Here is a 14,187-nt window from a genome sequence, read left to right as displayed (position 1 = left end):
GGATAAATACATGTGTGAGTAACACACACGAGTACATAAGGAAAGTTCCAGCAAGAAGGAAATCCAAAGTCCATGTGTTTCGACTGCTGAACTGAGGTCTAGAAATGTAAAATCACTGGTCTAGGGTTACACGGTCAATACTAGGATCCAGTTAGCAAGTTGACAGCGCCCTATTCCTTCTCTGGCACTGTCGGATGTCACCTCCCCTTGCTTGCATGGCCAAGCCTTCGTTTCTAGGAGGAAAGAGAACTGAACCAGACTATAACAACTGTTCAACAAATATGTAATGAGGCCTCATATGTCTCAGGAACAGTGAGGTGCTGGGCATGTAACAGTCATGAGTAATACATGGAATTTAAATTCAGCAAGGATAACAGACATCAAACAAAACAAATGGTTACCCTGATAATTACTTAAGTATAATGCTGATATGCGTCACAAAGGTTGTTCAGATTTATAAAAGCATGAAACAGGGGGAACTAACCGCATATGAAAGAATCCATGAGAGTTAGCCTGGACCTTGTATGGTGCATGAAAGCCCATCAGGGAAAGTTCCTGGCTGGGAGGGAAGAAGGAACCTGGCACATACGGGGAATAGAGAGACCAGGGCCTGTTAAGCCAAGCCCAGGGAGAGGAGTGCTGCATGGACTGGACTTAGGGGAACAGCCAAACCATTAGAATCTTACAGATCAATATTAAGGAGTTCAACTATTTTTCTAAGTGTAATACAGGAAGCATATTACAGACAGGATAACACAATTGCCTTGGCATTTTTGAAAGATTATTTTGGTGGTGTGGTGAATAACTTATAGGGGGTTGGGAGTTGAAGACCTGTTAAGAGCTTCTTATAGTTAGTTCAAGTGAAAGATGATGGTACCTGGATGAAGGCAGCAAGAATGAAATGGAAAAAAGTAAATGGAAGATATAGAGGAGATATCAGGTATAATCGTGAAGCTCACAATATTAGCTCCGATCATTCTAACAATTCTCTGGGTCTGGGACCCATAATAATATCTTAGCAGTCAAAATTATGGCACAGTTAATAAATGCAGTTAGGTCTACCTTACTCTAGGGTGCAGCCTGCTGCCTGAGGTATTGTTTCTTTTCTTTTTTCTTTTTCCTTCCTTTCTCCCTCCCTCCCTCCCTCCCTCCCTCCCTCCCTCCCTCCCTCCCTCCCTCCCTCCCTTCCTTCCTTCCTTCCTTCCCTTTCTTTCTTTCTTTCTTTCTTTCTTTCTTTCTTTCTTTCTTTCTTTCTTTCTTTCTTTCTTTCTTTCTTTCCTTTCTCTCTGTCTCTCTCTCTCCCTCCCTCCCTCCCTTCCTTCCCTCCTTCCTTCTTTCCCTCTCTCTCTTCCTTTCTTCCTTTCAAGCCCAGAATCCATCCAGGCAATTTTCAGCCAGCGAAACTGGATGCCTTGACATATGCTTCAAATATGTGGCTGACACTACAGGTGTTGTCCCAACTTGCCTGGATCTAAAACCAGTGATCATTTGAGCTTGTCGCAAATATATGTAATCTTTCCCCCTGCTTTCCAGTACTCTTTGCACACTGTCACTGTGTATGGACTATTTTACAGACTTACACACCTTCTCCCCAAGGTAAAACCCAGAAAGTAAATCTCACAGTCTGTTTTGCAGTCAGGGTGCACCCTGTGACAGAGACTCTACCAGTCAGAGCTGTGCTCTGGAAAGGAACAACTGGAGGAGGGACTCCTTGCAGAAGACATTTTGCTGGCAGGGGTGGTGACTCCCTTTTGCTGCTGGCTGAGGATGCAAGAACATGTTCCTGGCATGATGGAGCAATGGTGGAGAGTCACTGTGGCAGTAGCCTCCTCACCAGGCTAGTTTTGTGGTGTGGTTTTTGGACATTTCTCCTATATCTATAGCCTCAAGCCTGGTTCTGTGGCTTTTCTGATTTTTATAATCTACTCAATAATATTTTAATAAGTATCTTTTCTGCTTAATCAGCCAGAGTAAGCTTTTGTTGCTTGTAATTAATATCCTGAGATGATACAAAACTAGATGCTATTTATTCTCACTCATAGGGGGGTGATGAAAAATGAGAACACATGGACACAGGGAAGGGAGCACTACACACTGGGGTCTATTGGGGGGAATGGGGAGGGACAGCGGTGGGGGGAGCTGGGGAGGGATAGCACGGGGAGAAATGCCAAATGTGGGTGAAGGGGAGGAAGGCAGCAAAACACACTGCCATGTGTGTACCTATGATCTTGCATGTTCTGCACATGTACCCCAAAACCTAAAATGCAATAAAAAAAACTAGATGCTATTAATTACACAGTATTAGCCTGCTCTTTAAATGCTACTAAAGCAACATCATGAAATTGGAGTTGTTGGAAGAGTGACCACATAGGAAGAAACAGGTCTGATCACAGCTTCTGTTAATACTTGGCTTACTTACGTTATGCCAAACATCCATCAACATGTAAGAGAAATGTACGTCCCTATAACATTCTGAATAAACTCTTTCATTGGGCCTTCTCATAGATGAATTTCTGAGCTCATCTGCTACAAATTAAACTATAACAAAGTAAACAATGTGAATGTCTCTGAATTACTGAGTGAATCTTTTCTGCCCCAGCCTTTATGGTGTGGAATAATCTGTAAGATTTCCCGAGGAGGCCCTGAGCAGGTGGAAGAGTGGCCTCGGTGGGGAAGAACGTGAAGCTAAGGAGAGACTTCAGTCCTGCCACCCCCAGTCCCATGGAAGGAGCTCCTTGGAGTGTCACTGACTCGGGACTTCTAGCCTCTTATGATACCTCCAGTGACAAGGAGGGAGTTGCTCTGTAGTCCAGAGCAGAATTCTCCTAAAGTAACAGAAATCACTGGGAAGCACATTTCAGTGCAACCAAGGAAATAGGTTCTAAGTAATTCCATTAACAATTAATCTGGTTGCCTCCCTCGTACAGAGCCCTCTACTGTGGGCAGACTTCAAGCAGAGGCTGAAAGACCATCAGGGGGTATTTTAGAGCAGATTTCCATTCAATATATACTTCTGATCCCGTGATTCCTATTCTTATCTGAGATGTTTTTTCCTGGTTTGACTTCCTTTCAGAGCCTTCATTTCCCTCTCTGTAGGAAGACCTCCATATATTCACTCTTTCGAGGGATATTTTATACTTTTTCTCTCTCACTCGGCTGTCTAAACCACAGGTGCTGAGAGAGGAACCAGGGGATTCTGGAAGTGTTAGTCATACTTGGTCCCAAGGCCTTGGTCCCATAGACCTCAAATTCTCAGGTCTATGTCCTCACTTAAAGACTGTTCTTTTTGGTTTCTGAATAGCTGGGATTTGACGTCAAGCGTAAGTGAAATAAGGCCTCTTGGGCTGTAGAAAGAACATGAGATAGAACGTGAAGATCTGGATGCTAGCTTTACCGACATTGACCAGCTGTGCAGTCTTAGTCAAGTTCCTCAGTATCTCCACAACTTTGTCTCCTCATCGCTAATATCGAAGACTTGTAAGAGTTCCAAAGGTAATCTTAGAATTATATTATGTTTGCCGGCCTGTCTATTTATGTACCTAACTATCCTAATTCTTTAAAACTCCACCTTGAAAAAAATGGTCACTCTCAGTCCAACCATGCAATCTTCTTCCAGCCCAGATGAGGGCTAGCCCAAGCCCTAAGGGAACTCTTTCCTCCTTTCAGGGATAATCCTAGTCACTGTTTCTTCTTCAAATTCTGGCTTCAGAGGATTAAGGTGGCATAAAAAGGGCCTCAATCTTGAAACTGTCTTTGATCCCAAGCACAGTCAAATGACTGGCAAACAAAAGGGTTTGCCCAGTTTGCTGTTTTTTGGGTGCCTCCTTCCAGGTGCTAAAGTGACATGTCTAACTCTTTCTTTGTACAGAAAACTCCAGTTTTGCAGGTATTGAGTGACCAGCCAGATTTTCATCTCCTGTGGAAGGGCAGCCTGGGAGAAACAGGACACAGATACCCTTTCCCACCATGCCTCTGGGTTCTCAGTGTGGGCAGCCAAGGGAGAGGTTCAGTGAGGTATGTGTGGGAGACAGGACCCTTGAGGAGGGAAGGATGTGTGTGAGGACTGGTAGGTGGTAGGCTAGTGGTGGAAGACGTGAACTTATGTTGTAATGCCACAGCAAAAGTCAACCCCATGAGACCAGACCACATATTGTGGTAGGTGCCACCAGGAAAGCCCTCTGTGGACTTAATGGATAAAAATCGCCATTAGAAAAAAGTAAATGAGACAGTCCAGAGGTGTAGACCTGGTCTTCTGAGCATGAGCGCTGTAATTTAAGAATAGTTTTGTCAAGGAGTCTTGATAGACCCTGGAAGGTGAGAGGTGAAGTAGAGTGGGAGCCAATTCCTGGTCCTCTTATGGGACACGGCTTGGCTGTCACTTGTCCCATGCGGTCAGGAAGATGCTGGATACCTGAAGCCATAGGTCACCTCAATTTCAATGGAGGATTAAAATTGAGAGTAAAAGGAAATTGGTAAACCAAAGAAAATGGTCTGAACAAGTCCTTAGTACACGGCCAAAGGACAGAGGTAGATACTGATGGCTGGAGTACAGGGTTGGGGATTCAGGGGGCCTGGGAGTGGAGGGCAGAAGCATCAGGCAGAGCTCAAGAGGGGGATTCTGGTCCTTGGGTCATGTTAGACATCCACTAATTTCACTGGTTGATGTGTTTGCTTTGTCACGTTGTCTAGTAGGAAAAACTGTGCCCATAGGATCATACATGGGCAGAAGAAAAAGAGACTTCACTATCTGTGCCAGGGAGATGGGATCACTATCTGTGGGCAGCTTTGAAGTTGAGAGGTGGCTGTTCACCTCTGGAACACACAGGGTTTCCAGCCAACTTTCAGCATCTTTGTGCATGATACCCAAGCCCTAACCAGTGAGCAATTATCTGCTGAAGAGCTGTCCCCGGTAATGAGTGCTGGTAGGCTGGGTGGAGGAAAAGTGGTGGCACGTGCAGAGGAGATTCAGGTACTGAAAGAGTATGTGGTATGATCACACAAGTCCATGGAACCCAAATTCTTAAATGTCAGTCTGATGAATCAATACAGTGGAGTACGTGTGGGGAGGTCAGTGAGTCTAAAGCCTCTTGCAGGTCAGAAATCTGGAATGTTTATATGCAATCTGTTAACTCAATAGTAGTGTAGCAGGAGCCGCCGTGGGAAACGGATCTCTCAAACACTGAATGAAGAAGGAAAGAGTTTACTACAGCCGGGAGCTGAGGAATAATTTATCCAAATTCAGCTCTTTTAACAGGAAGGTTCTGCCTTTATATCCCCTTATACTTTAGATATTACATATGGAAGAATCTTAGGTTTACAGCTTCAGGATTTACGTAGGAAAGGGTTTTGGGTTTATAGTTTTAGGACTCACCTGTGAAAAAGTTTCTGGTTTGATCTTGTTTTAAGTAAAAACAGTGCCTTCTGGAGAGTTTCCCCAAGACCAAGCCTGCCACCTACAGGAAGGAGATTCAGGAGGAGCCAGCTGGCCTGCTCTCTCTTCTATGGAGATGCATTGTGGATGACAGAGGAGGAGGGAATCCCAGATGCCTGGGTCTCCTTCCTCAGTAGCTGTAGCTGTTATTTACTCTATTTTTGAGTTTTGGTGTTTATGTGTGGTAAGACACACCTGTGCTTCAGGTAGTCCCAGGACTGCTGGGAAAGGGTGGAGGAAGGGTGTTTACCAGCTCATATTCGGAGAAACTAATTGCCTGGGGAAATTCAGGTTAAAACAATGTAGATGAGAGAGTTTCATCATTTTAGTCACGCTGGCATTTAAGGCAGGTATGAACAAATAAACATTAGACACAGAAACAGCCTTGCCAAGCAAAGTACTCTTCCCTGAAAAGAGGGAGGATTGACCCTCCCATCTGACCTCACTGCCGAGGCCAGAGAGGGTAGAATGAGCTGATCGTGGATCGTGGATCTTCTTTCTGGGCCTTTGAAAAATTTCTGTGTCAGTTGCTCATGATACCCTGTTCGTTCTCATTTGTTGGCTACCTCTCTGAGTCACCGACAGGCCATTGCTGGTTTATTTAGGTGGATTCGTGGGGTCCTGGCCTGAATCGCCATCTGCAGAGAGGGCTCTCAGAGGGTGGTGGGCAGCCATGGGAAGGTGCAGGGAGGTAGGAGCTTTGAGTAGGAGAAAAGCATGTGAGGGGCCTGGTAGGTGGGTCTGTGGGATCCAGGACTGATTTACTATATGCCAGTTCATTTTTAGAATCAAAAGCAATGAAAACCATGGCATGATATCACTGTTATCTCTGTATCAAGCCCTTCTTCCACCTTCTCTTCTTCCCTCCTTTCCTCTCTCTTGCTCTATGGCCCAATAGTCTTCTGGAGTTGATCCCTAAACCTGGGTCTGCTTTTCTACCTACGCTTTGTAACACATAAGGCTTTTGTTTTCTGTTCATTTTTCATTGCCATATGCTAGTTTTGTTTGTATCCTTGAAGTTAGCCTTTGTGTATCACAAAGATGATTTAAAGCATACTTTGGTTTTCAAAATTTATATTTACTTTATTAAAGTTACCAATTACACTGCTTTTTGTGAGTCATAATGAAGCAGGAGCGGCTGCGAGAAACAGACCTCTCGGACACGGAACTAGAAAAGGAAGGGGTTTTATTATTACGACCTGGGAGCAAGGCTCTATGTTTTGGCCAAACGGCCAAGCTCCCCTAACAAAGAGAAGCTCTGCCTTTACATAGCCTTACACTCTAGATATTACATGTGAAAGGATCTTAGGTTTACAACCTTAGAAATTACAAGTGAAAGGGTCTTTGGTTTACAGCTTTAGAAATCACATATGAAAGGGGCTTGGGCTTACAGTTTTAGGAATTACATGTGAAAGGGTTTCTGGTCTCCGGATGGAGGAATGGGGTTGATCTTGTTTAAGGAAAAACAGTGTTTTCCGGAGAGAGTCCCCTATACCATGCCTGCTATTTACAGGAAGATGATTTAGGAGGCGCCAGTCGGGCAGCCTTTTCTTCCATTAAATGCAGTGTGGAAGTCAAGTGGGAGGTGATCCTAGATGCCTGGGTCTCTTCCTCAATAAGCTTAAATAACTAATGTTATTAATTTATTTGAAATTCTAGAAATCTGTGTAATTTTTTCAAGGGGATCTGGAATAATAACTGATCCATGTAACACCTTTGTTTGATTTCTCTTAAACAACTTAAAGTGAGGTTACAAAGTTGCCACCCTCCATTTGAGAGCACTTTAACTCTCCGACTGAATAATACAATTCCAAATACATACCTGAAGACAATTTATACATATTTTGATTCTTAGGTTTTCCTAAGTATTTCAGTACGATTTAGAAACCTAACCAAATTCCATTACACTGTGTAACTTAAAATCATGTCTAAATAAATTAGTTCCATGCGTTAATATAAACTGTAAGACTGTCAACTGAAGAATGAGGAGATTCATGTGTCTGGGAAGGAGAGCTTTCTTTCTCATAAAGGGGTTCAATCTGCATAGTGGCCGTTCTGACAGGCTGGGAAGCGCAGCCTCCAGCCAGAAGCAGAAATCCAGATATTTGGAGGAGGAGAAGAACAGGACAGGAATGATTGCTGAGCAGTGTGGCTGAATACACGTGTTCAATAAGCTATAGGAGGAGTCATGAATATTTATGAAAGGAGAAACATGCACATACACAATCGAGCTTCATGCTTCTGGGTCCCATGTTCAAACAACAGCAGTGTTAGTGTGAGGGAAGGCTAAAGTTAAAAGGTGAAGTGGAGAACGTGAAAGCCGTCATTGTGCATCCTCTGTTGGCTGGCCAGAACCACTTTGTGGTTGGCGCCTTTTATCAGGAAGGCATGTCGGTCCATTGTTGGTGTTCAAAGGGAAAAGGGAGGAGTAGTCACAAGTTTGGTTGAAATCAGTGGGGAGCAGATCTTTCAAAAGGGCTGGTTTCTTTTTAATTCTGAGGGAAGAAAGCCTAAAGGTGAGGCCGGGCGTGGTGGCTCACGCCTCCCAAGCACTTTGGGAGGCCCAAGGTGGGTGGATCACGAGGTCAAGAGATCGAGACCATCCTGGTCAACAAGGTGAAACCCCGTCTCTACTAAAAATACAAAAATTAGCTGGGCATGGTGGCACGTGCCTGTAGTCCCAGCTACTCGGGAGGCTGAGGCAGGAGAATTGCTTGAACCCAGGAGGTGGAGGTTGCGGTGAGCTGAGATCGTGCCATTGCACTCCAGTCGGGGTAACAACAGTGAAACTCCGTCTCAAAAAAAAAAAAAAGCCTAAAGGTGGTTAGTGAGTGGGGGAGTATAACAAGGCACCTCCAATCTCTCATTCTGTAATGTCCAATCTCTCATTCTGTAATGTTAGGGACCCAGTTTTAAGGTTTCTTCGGGGGCCCCTTGGCCAAGAGTGGGTCCACCTAGTCAGTTGAGGAGGCTTAGGATTTAGTTTTTGTTTCTCAAGGCTGATGTCTTTGATAATCTAACATGCCAAATTTTATATCCTAAACACACACACACACAGGCAATCTCACACACACACACACACAGACACACACACACACACGAATATGTAGTCAAGATGACAGTTGGAATTGGCATCCAGGTAGGGTAGTCTCATAGCCAATGCTCTTCTGATTCAAATTGCACATTAAACAAGAATTCTCTGTAGTCCAAATCTGCATCTTCCTTCCCAGGTTTTATTTGATTTCATTGCTACTTATTTGGATTTTTCCTTGCTGTGAGTCTTTTAGTGTATTTTCATGTTCTCTTCACTGGTTATAAGGAGGTATCAATGCCTTTCCATAGGATCATTCATATGCTTATGTAATTCTTTCAAAACCTCTTTGAAAGTTAAGAATTTTAGATGAGACGATATAAAGTAGCATCTAATAAAGTCCCAAACAGATAATAAGCACTTAATAATTGACAACTATTATGATTCTGCTATTATGATAAAAATAACAATAGTCAAAATCAGATAGTTACAAATGCCAAAATATAGGTGCAGAATTAGTGGGAATGTGAGGGAAATCAATTTCCATGGGATTCACATCCATGCCTTTGTTGCTGTAAAACTGAAAGTCTGTGCTAAGTCCCTGATGTACTTCTATGTGATATAAGATACGTGAAAGTTCTATCAAGACACAACTGGAGTGGAGCTTTGAGAGCGCAATTCCCAGACTGCTTGTTGAAAATAAATAAAGCTATGGGCATTGCACTGAGCCTTTGGTCTAGGAGGTCCTTCTGTGGAACGGAATGTTTCCAGAACTGATGGTGCTTCACCAGTTGGTGGAAGAGTTCATTCTTCTTGGTAGATGTTGACAACTGCGTTATATAAAATGTTCTTCTCTCTTAGTAATCTTTTGAGATATTAAAAAGTGAAACATATTCTTCTTTGACTGACACACTGCTCAGAGCACCAAGGAGGTGATTAGAACATCGCGTTTCTCCCTCTCCTGGGATCATGGATCCACTTATACTCAGGTTCTAATATTTTATAAAACTTGGGGTAGCAAATATTAGGCGAATATATTAAGACAATTGCCATATCATTAATAGCAAACATCACACAATTAAATAAGATGTATTTTTTTTGTTGTTGAATCTTCTTAAAAACATTACTATATTATTGTGGTGAAGGGCACACATGACTTTTGGTCCCAATGACAAGGGAACAGGTAAGATCCCAAAACCTTTATTATCATTTAATATTATTTACTTGTAAGTTGACATATTTTGGCTTATATCTTCCATAGGAATATAGGGTCAGAGGATACAAATATTTTCTGGGTTACCCTCCACTTTACATCCAGCATCTGGCAGAGTAATACAGTTTACTTTCCTGATCTCTAACCATTAAACAGATGTAAATCAATTTACATGGTACCAATATAGTAAACGTATAAAAATAACTTACTGTAATTGTCAAATGTACCCTACCTAGTTTAGGTATATATTTTTTTCTTTCCGAAACAGAGGATCTGTTGTTTATCTCTTCACATCAGTATGGCATGCCACGGTTGTTAGGAACCATATATCTCATATATATTTTGAGACCTCCGTGATGGTGGTAGTGGAATCAAATAGATTGTATCGGGGTCAGTTTTAATTATTTATGGCATGGTTTTGGATCTTTGCCCCTCTTCTCCATTCCCAAATTTTGGTCCTTTTATAGACCTTTGTCAATTTTCAAGTGGATTTTTTTTTTTTTCCTAAAAAACTCTTCAGAAGTGATCAAGTGGATTTTTACAGTAGTTCTTTAACTGCCCTCACATTCTCTGATACTCAATTTCCTACAGTGCTGAGCACATCCAGATATTTTCTGTCTTTGTTTGGATGGTATCAGTTGTCCCAAGAGAGTTCTGAGTAGGACTGTTCTTTTCTTGCATTCAAAACCCATCTTCGATCTTCCAGATCTTGATACTGTGGGCTAATATGGGAATGAGTGATGAACGAAATATGTATTTATTCTTGGGGGTCTTCATCCCAAATCTGGAGACTGTGAAATGTGTTGCTTCTACCTTGTTGGATGGTCCTCTGCTGTCCAGAGGCCCAATTCTGCTTATTTGAGGGTTCAGGGTCAGAGCTTGCATATTAAGGAAAAGAGGAGAAGGGGTAGTAATTTTTTTTTTGTTGCTGCTGATACGAGGAACACTTCCTTGGGACCAAGAGAACACGACAACAAAAAGGCTTGTAGAAACCAGGTTTTCATATTGAATTCTTTCTCAAACAACAAAAGCCCAAGTGATTAAGTTAAATACCCATGTAGGAGAGGCTCATTAACACTCAAATCTTCTTCATCCTCAGTGACTAAACACCTTTCATTCCCCTCTACCATAACCAGAAAGAAAACTACGAGTGCAGGAGCCTCCCTGGTACAAGGCAGGGCAGAAAACCAGTTCTCCCCAAGGCTGTCCATGGAAAATCTCTGCCCAGACACAGGTTAGGAATGATTCTCTGGACCTGCCCTATCAACCCACCCAGTATGTAGGAAAGAAACCAGGCAGGAAAGGAGCTAAAAATGATGTCATGCGAGGCACTGGGGATGCTTTACGGGAAAGAGAAGGCTTGGGTGAGTAAGAGCATTAACTGCACCATCCAAACGGCTGAGCCTTGATTAGAAAGCAGAATTAGTGCCTGTGAAGTTTATGGCCAGAGGTTCAGCCTGATTCCACCACAGTACAAGAAAGATATTTCTGATTTGACTCCAAGGCTGTCACTGCTATTGGTGGGGCCATGAAGCCTGTGCCTCACAGTCACAGAGGCCCTTAAAGTGACATTTTAGTTTCTCATCTTCAAAGAAGATTTTATGCAGAATCACAAAGACACACCAGCAGAACTGAAAGAAGACGTTGCTTATCACCTGTTGTAGAACTCTGATTTCCCTCCAAAGCTACACCTTCAGGACTCTATGTATTATCGTGTCTTAGACTTTTCGTTATTTCTGCCACTTCCCCACCAGAATACATGCTGAGTTTGTCATAATCTAAGTGTGGCAGAGTTGTTGTGAAGTCAGTTATCTACTCTGGGTTTCAGTTTCGGGTTCTGCAGTAGGCTTCCTCTTTTATGCTTTTCACTTATAATATCCTATTTATTGTATTAGTTCAATATCTGTCAATATTTAGAATCTACCTATATTTTGATCAATCAATTGATCCATCCATCCATCCATCTTTCCACGTTTTTTTTTTTTTTTTTTTTTTTTCTGAATCCTACCTTGAATGCTGCCTGGGTGCAAATGTTCTGGATCTGATTTTCAGACTCAATGGGAGTCTATCTCCTGCCAGGTAGAACCATCTCATTCATCATCCTCTTCTAGTTGCTCCTGTTCTCAGAGGACCTAAGTTACTTTCATCTTGGATCAACTTAATGGATGAAAACAAAAAGAATTTCCCAAAAGTTTGCAACAGGGAGAGGTGAGAAGTGTGTAGAAGTTATTCTGCTACTTTCCGTCTCTGGCCTGAGGGAAGTTTTAGGTCCCTCAAACATACAGCCGGTACTCCATATCTGTAGGTTCCACATTTGTCACATTTGTGGATTCAAGTGACTGTGGGTCAAACGTATCCAGAAAAAAAATTCCACGAAGTTTCGAAAAGCAAACTTGAATTTGCAGTTTGTAGAGTTCTATGTTGAATCCACTCCACACAAATGAAATGATGCTTAGGAATTGTATTAGGTATTATAAGTAATCTAGAGATGATTTAAAGTATGCCAGAGGATGTATATAGGTTATATACAAACACTATCTGGTTTTATATAAGGAACTGGAGCATCTGCAGATTTTGGTGTCTATGGGAGGGTTTTGGAACCAATCTCCCTTGGATACTGAGGGATGTTGTATTCGGTACCCAGGTTATTGTAAAATAACAAAGCCACTTACTTCCTTCTCCCCTCCCCTCTTCAGACTGCGCTCTTGAGCTTCTGCCCACCCAGCATTGGATTAGAGATTTTTGGACTAAATGACTATCCCCAGGGATACTTGTTGATGGGCAAAACTTCCAGATGCATCCACTTTTGGCCTTTCTTGTACCTCTCTTCCTTATTCATTGCGGAATCAAGAATAACACAAAAGTTCAAAAGTTTTTTCTTTACTGTCGTTTTTATATAGCAGTGATTTATAGTTCATAATACCCTAGAAAATTATGGAGTAAAAGTAGGAAAAATGAACCTAAGGCTATCAGACTGAAAGGGCATAAAGCTAACCTATTTAGATATATGGAGAGATGATAGATAGATGATATATATATATATATAGATAGATAGATAGATAGATACAGACCCATGGTGTGTGTGTGTGTGTGTGTGTGTGTGTGTGTGTGTGTGTGTGTGTGAAGTATGCCTCTCTCCACGTCTCAGCCCTGGATGTCTTAACTTGGGGAAGCTGCAACAATTGGCTGGCCCTCTTCATGTTGTGGCCGTTCTTCATGTAGCTGGTCTGTGAGGAACTCTGAGTTTCAAGTTCATCACCTCAACTTGTAAAATGACCCTGTCTGAGCTGCTGGGGGCACTTGGGCTGCTGCCACTCTGGTGCCTGCACTACTGTGATAAGCAGCCTCTTTGAGTGGGGTGTCTTCAGAATCAGAAGGGGAATCTCAGGGTATGACCCAAACTGTGTTATCTCACACAGTCATCTCATTTGGCAGCAGATTCTCCAATTGTACCTAGCAGAAGTCAGACATTTCTCTAAGGATTTGTGTTTTAGATGTGATGTCAGGCTACTGGGGAGTAGTAGAGTAGGTGAATATTGAGTAAAGGCCCTTTACTTTGCCCTCTGAAGTGCTTAGCATGTGTCTATAGGGATCATTTGGTGAGAACACCATTTGTAAACATCTGGCCTCAAGGTCCTGATGTGATGTCTTTATTTCTGTAGCATCCTGGTCAGTGATGATCTTGCCCCAAAGCTCTTCCTTACTGACAGGAGCAATGGCAGTTCTGGGAACCTAACCTGCTTAACTGAGGGATGTGATGCTGGTTGATTCAGCACTCCTGCCCTTCCTGGAGCACAGCTTGTGACTGCTCCAGTGATTTTGACTCTTTCCTCTTCCTCTTCCTCATTCTCCTTTTCTCTTCTCCAATTATAAACCATGTTCTTGGAAAGCTTCCAGATTATTGGTCCAGATAAGGAAGCTCTAGCAATAACACCTTAAATGTTTAATATATCATGTCTAGTAAGCCTCCCTGATTGCAGGAAGAATTCACAAAAGATATGAAAGAAGAATCACTGCATGCATTGACGATATATATGTTGAGTGAACAATGTGTACCAAAATGGGTAGATGCAAAGTGTACATTGGAGTGCGACTTGATAATCTAGCAGGTTGTGGGACTAGGGGACTTATGGAAAAGACAAAGAAAGAACATGCAGACAAATGTAAAGACACTGAGAAACACCTAAAACCTGTTTGGAAATAGGAAGAACACATATTCGATTATACTCAGTTTGTATTTTCCCCCAGATTTCACACTTTAAGTGCTCTGACCACCCCCACTCCTCAGACCTACTTCTAATTATTTACATATGATAATGTGAGTCTATGCAGCTTGTTCTGTATAGGATGTTCACAGGGAACCATATAGGTATGGTTCAAATCCATAGCTTTTGAATGAATGCTTGTAATTTTGGTTCACATCGCTTCATTTCCTTAATGTGGTGTCCAATAATACATTTTTATAAATAAAGACAATAGTATACATCTTTTTTTTTTTTTTGAGACAGAGTT

This window comes from Callithrix jacchus, chromosome 18 (assembly GCF_049354715.1).
Source record: "Callithrix jacchus isolate 240 chromosome 18, calJac240_pri, whole genome shotgun sequence".
Lineage (NCBI taxonomy): Eukaryota > Metazoa > Chordata > Mammalia > Primates > Cebidae > Callithrix > Callithrix jacchus.
The sequence above is the reverse complement of the archived record's forward strand: the minus strand, read 5'-3'. Positions refer to the sequence as shown.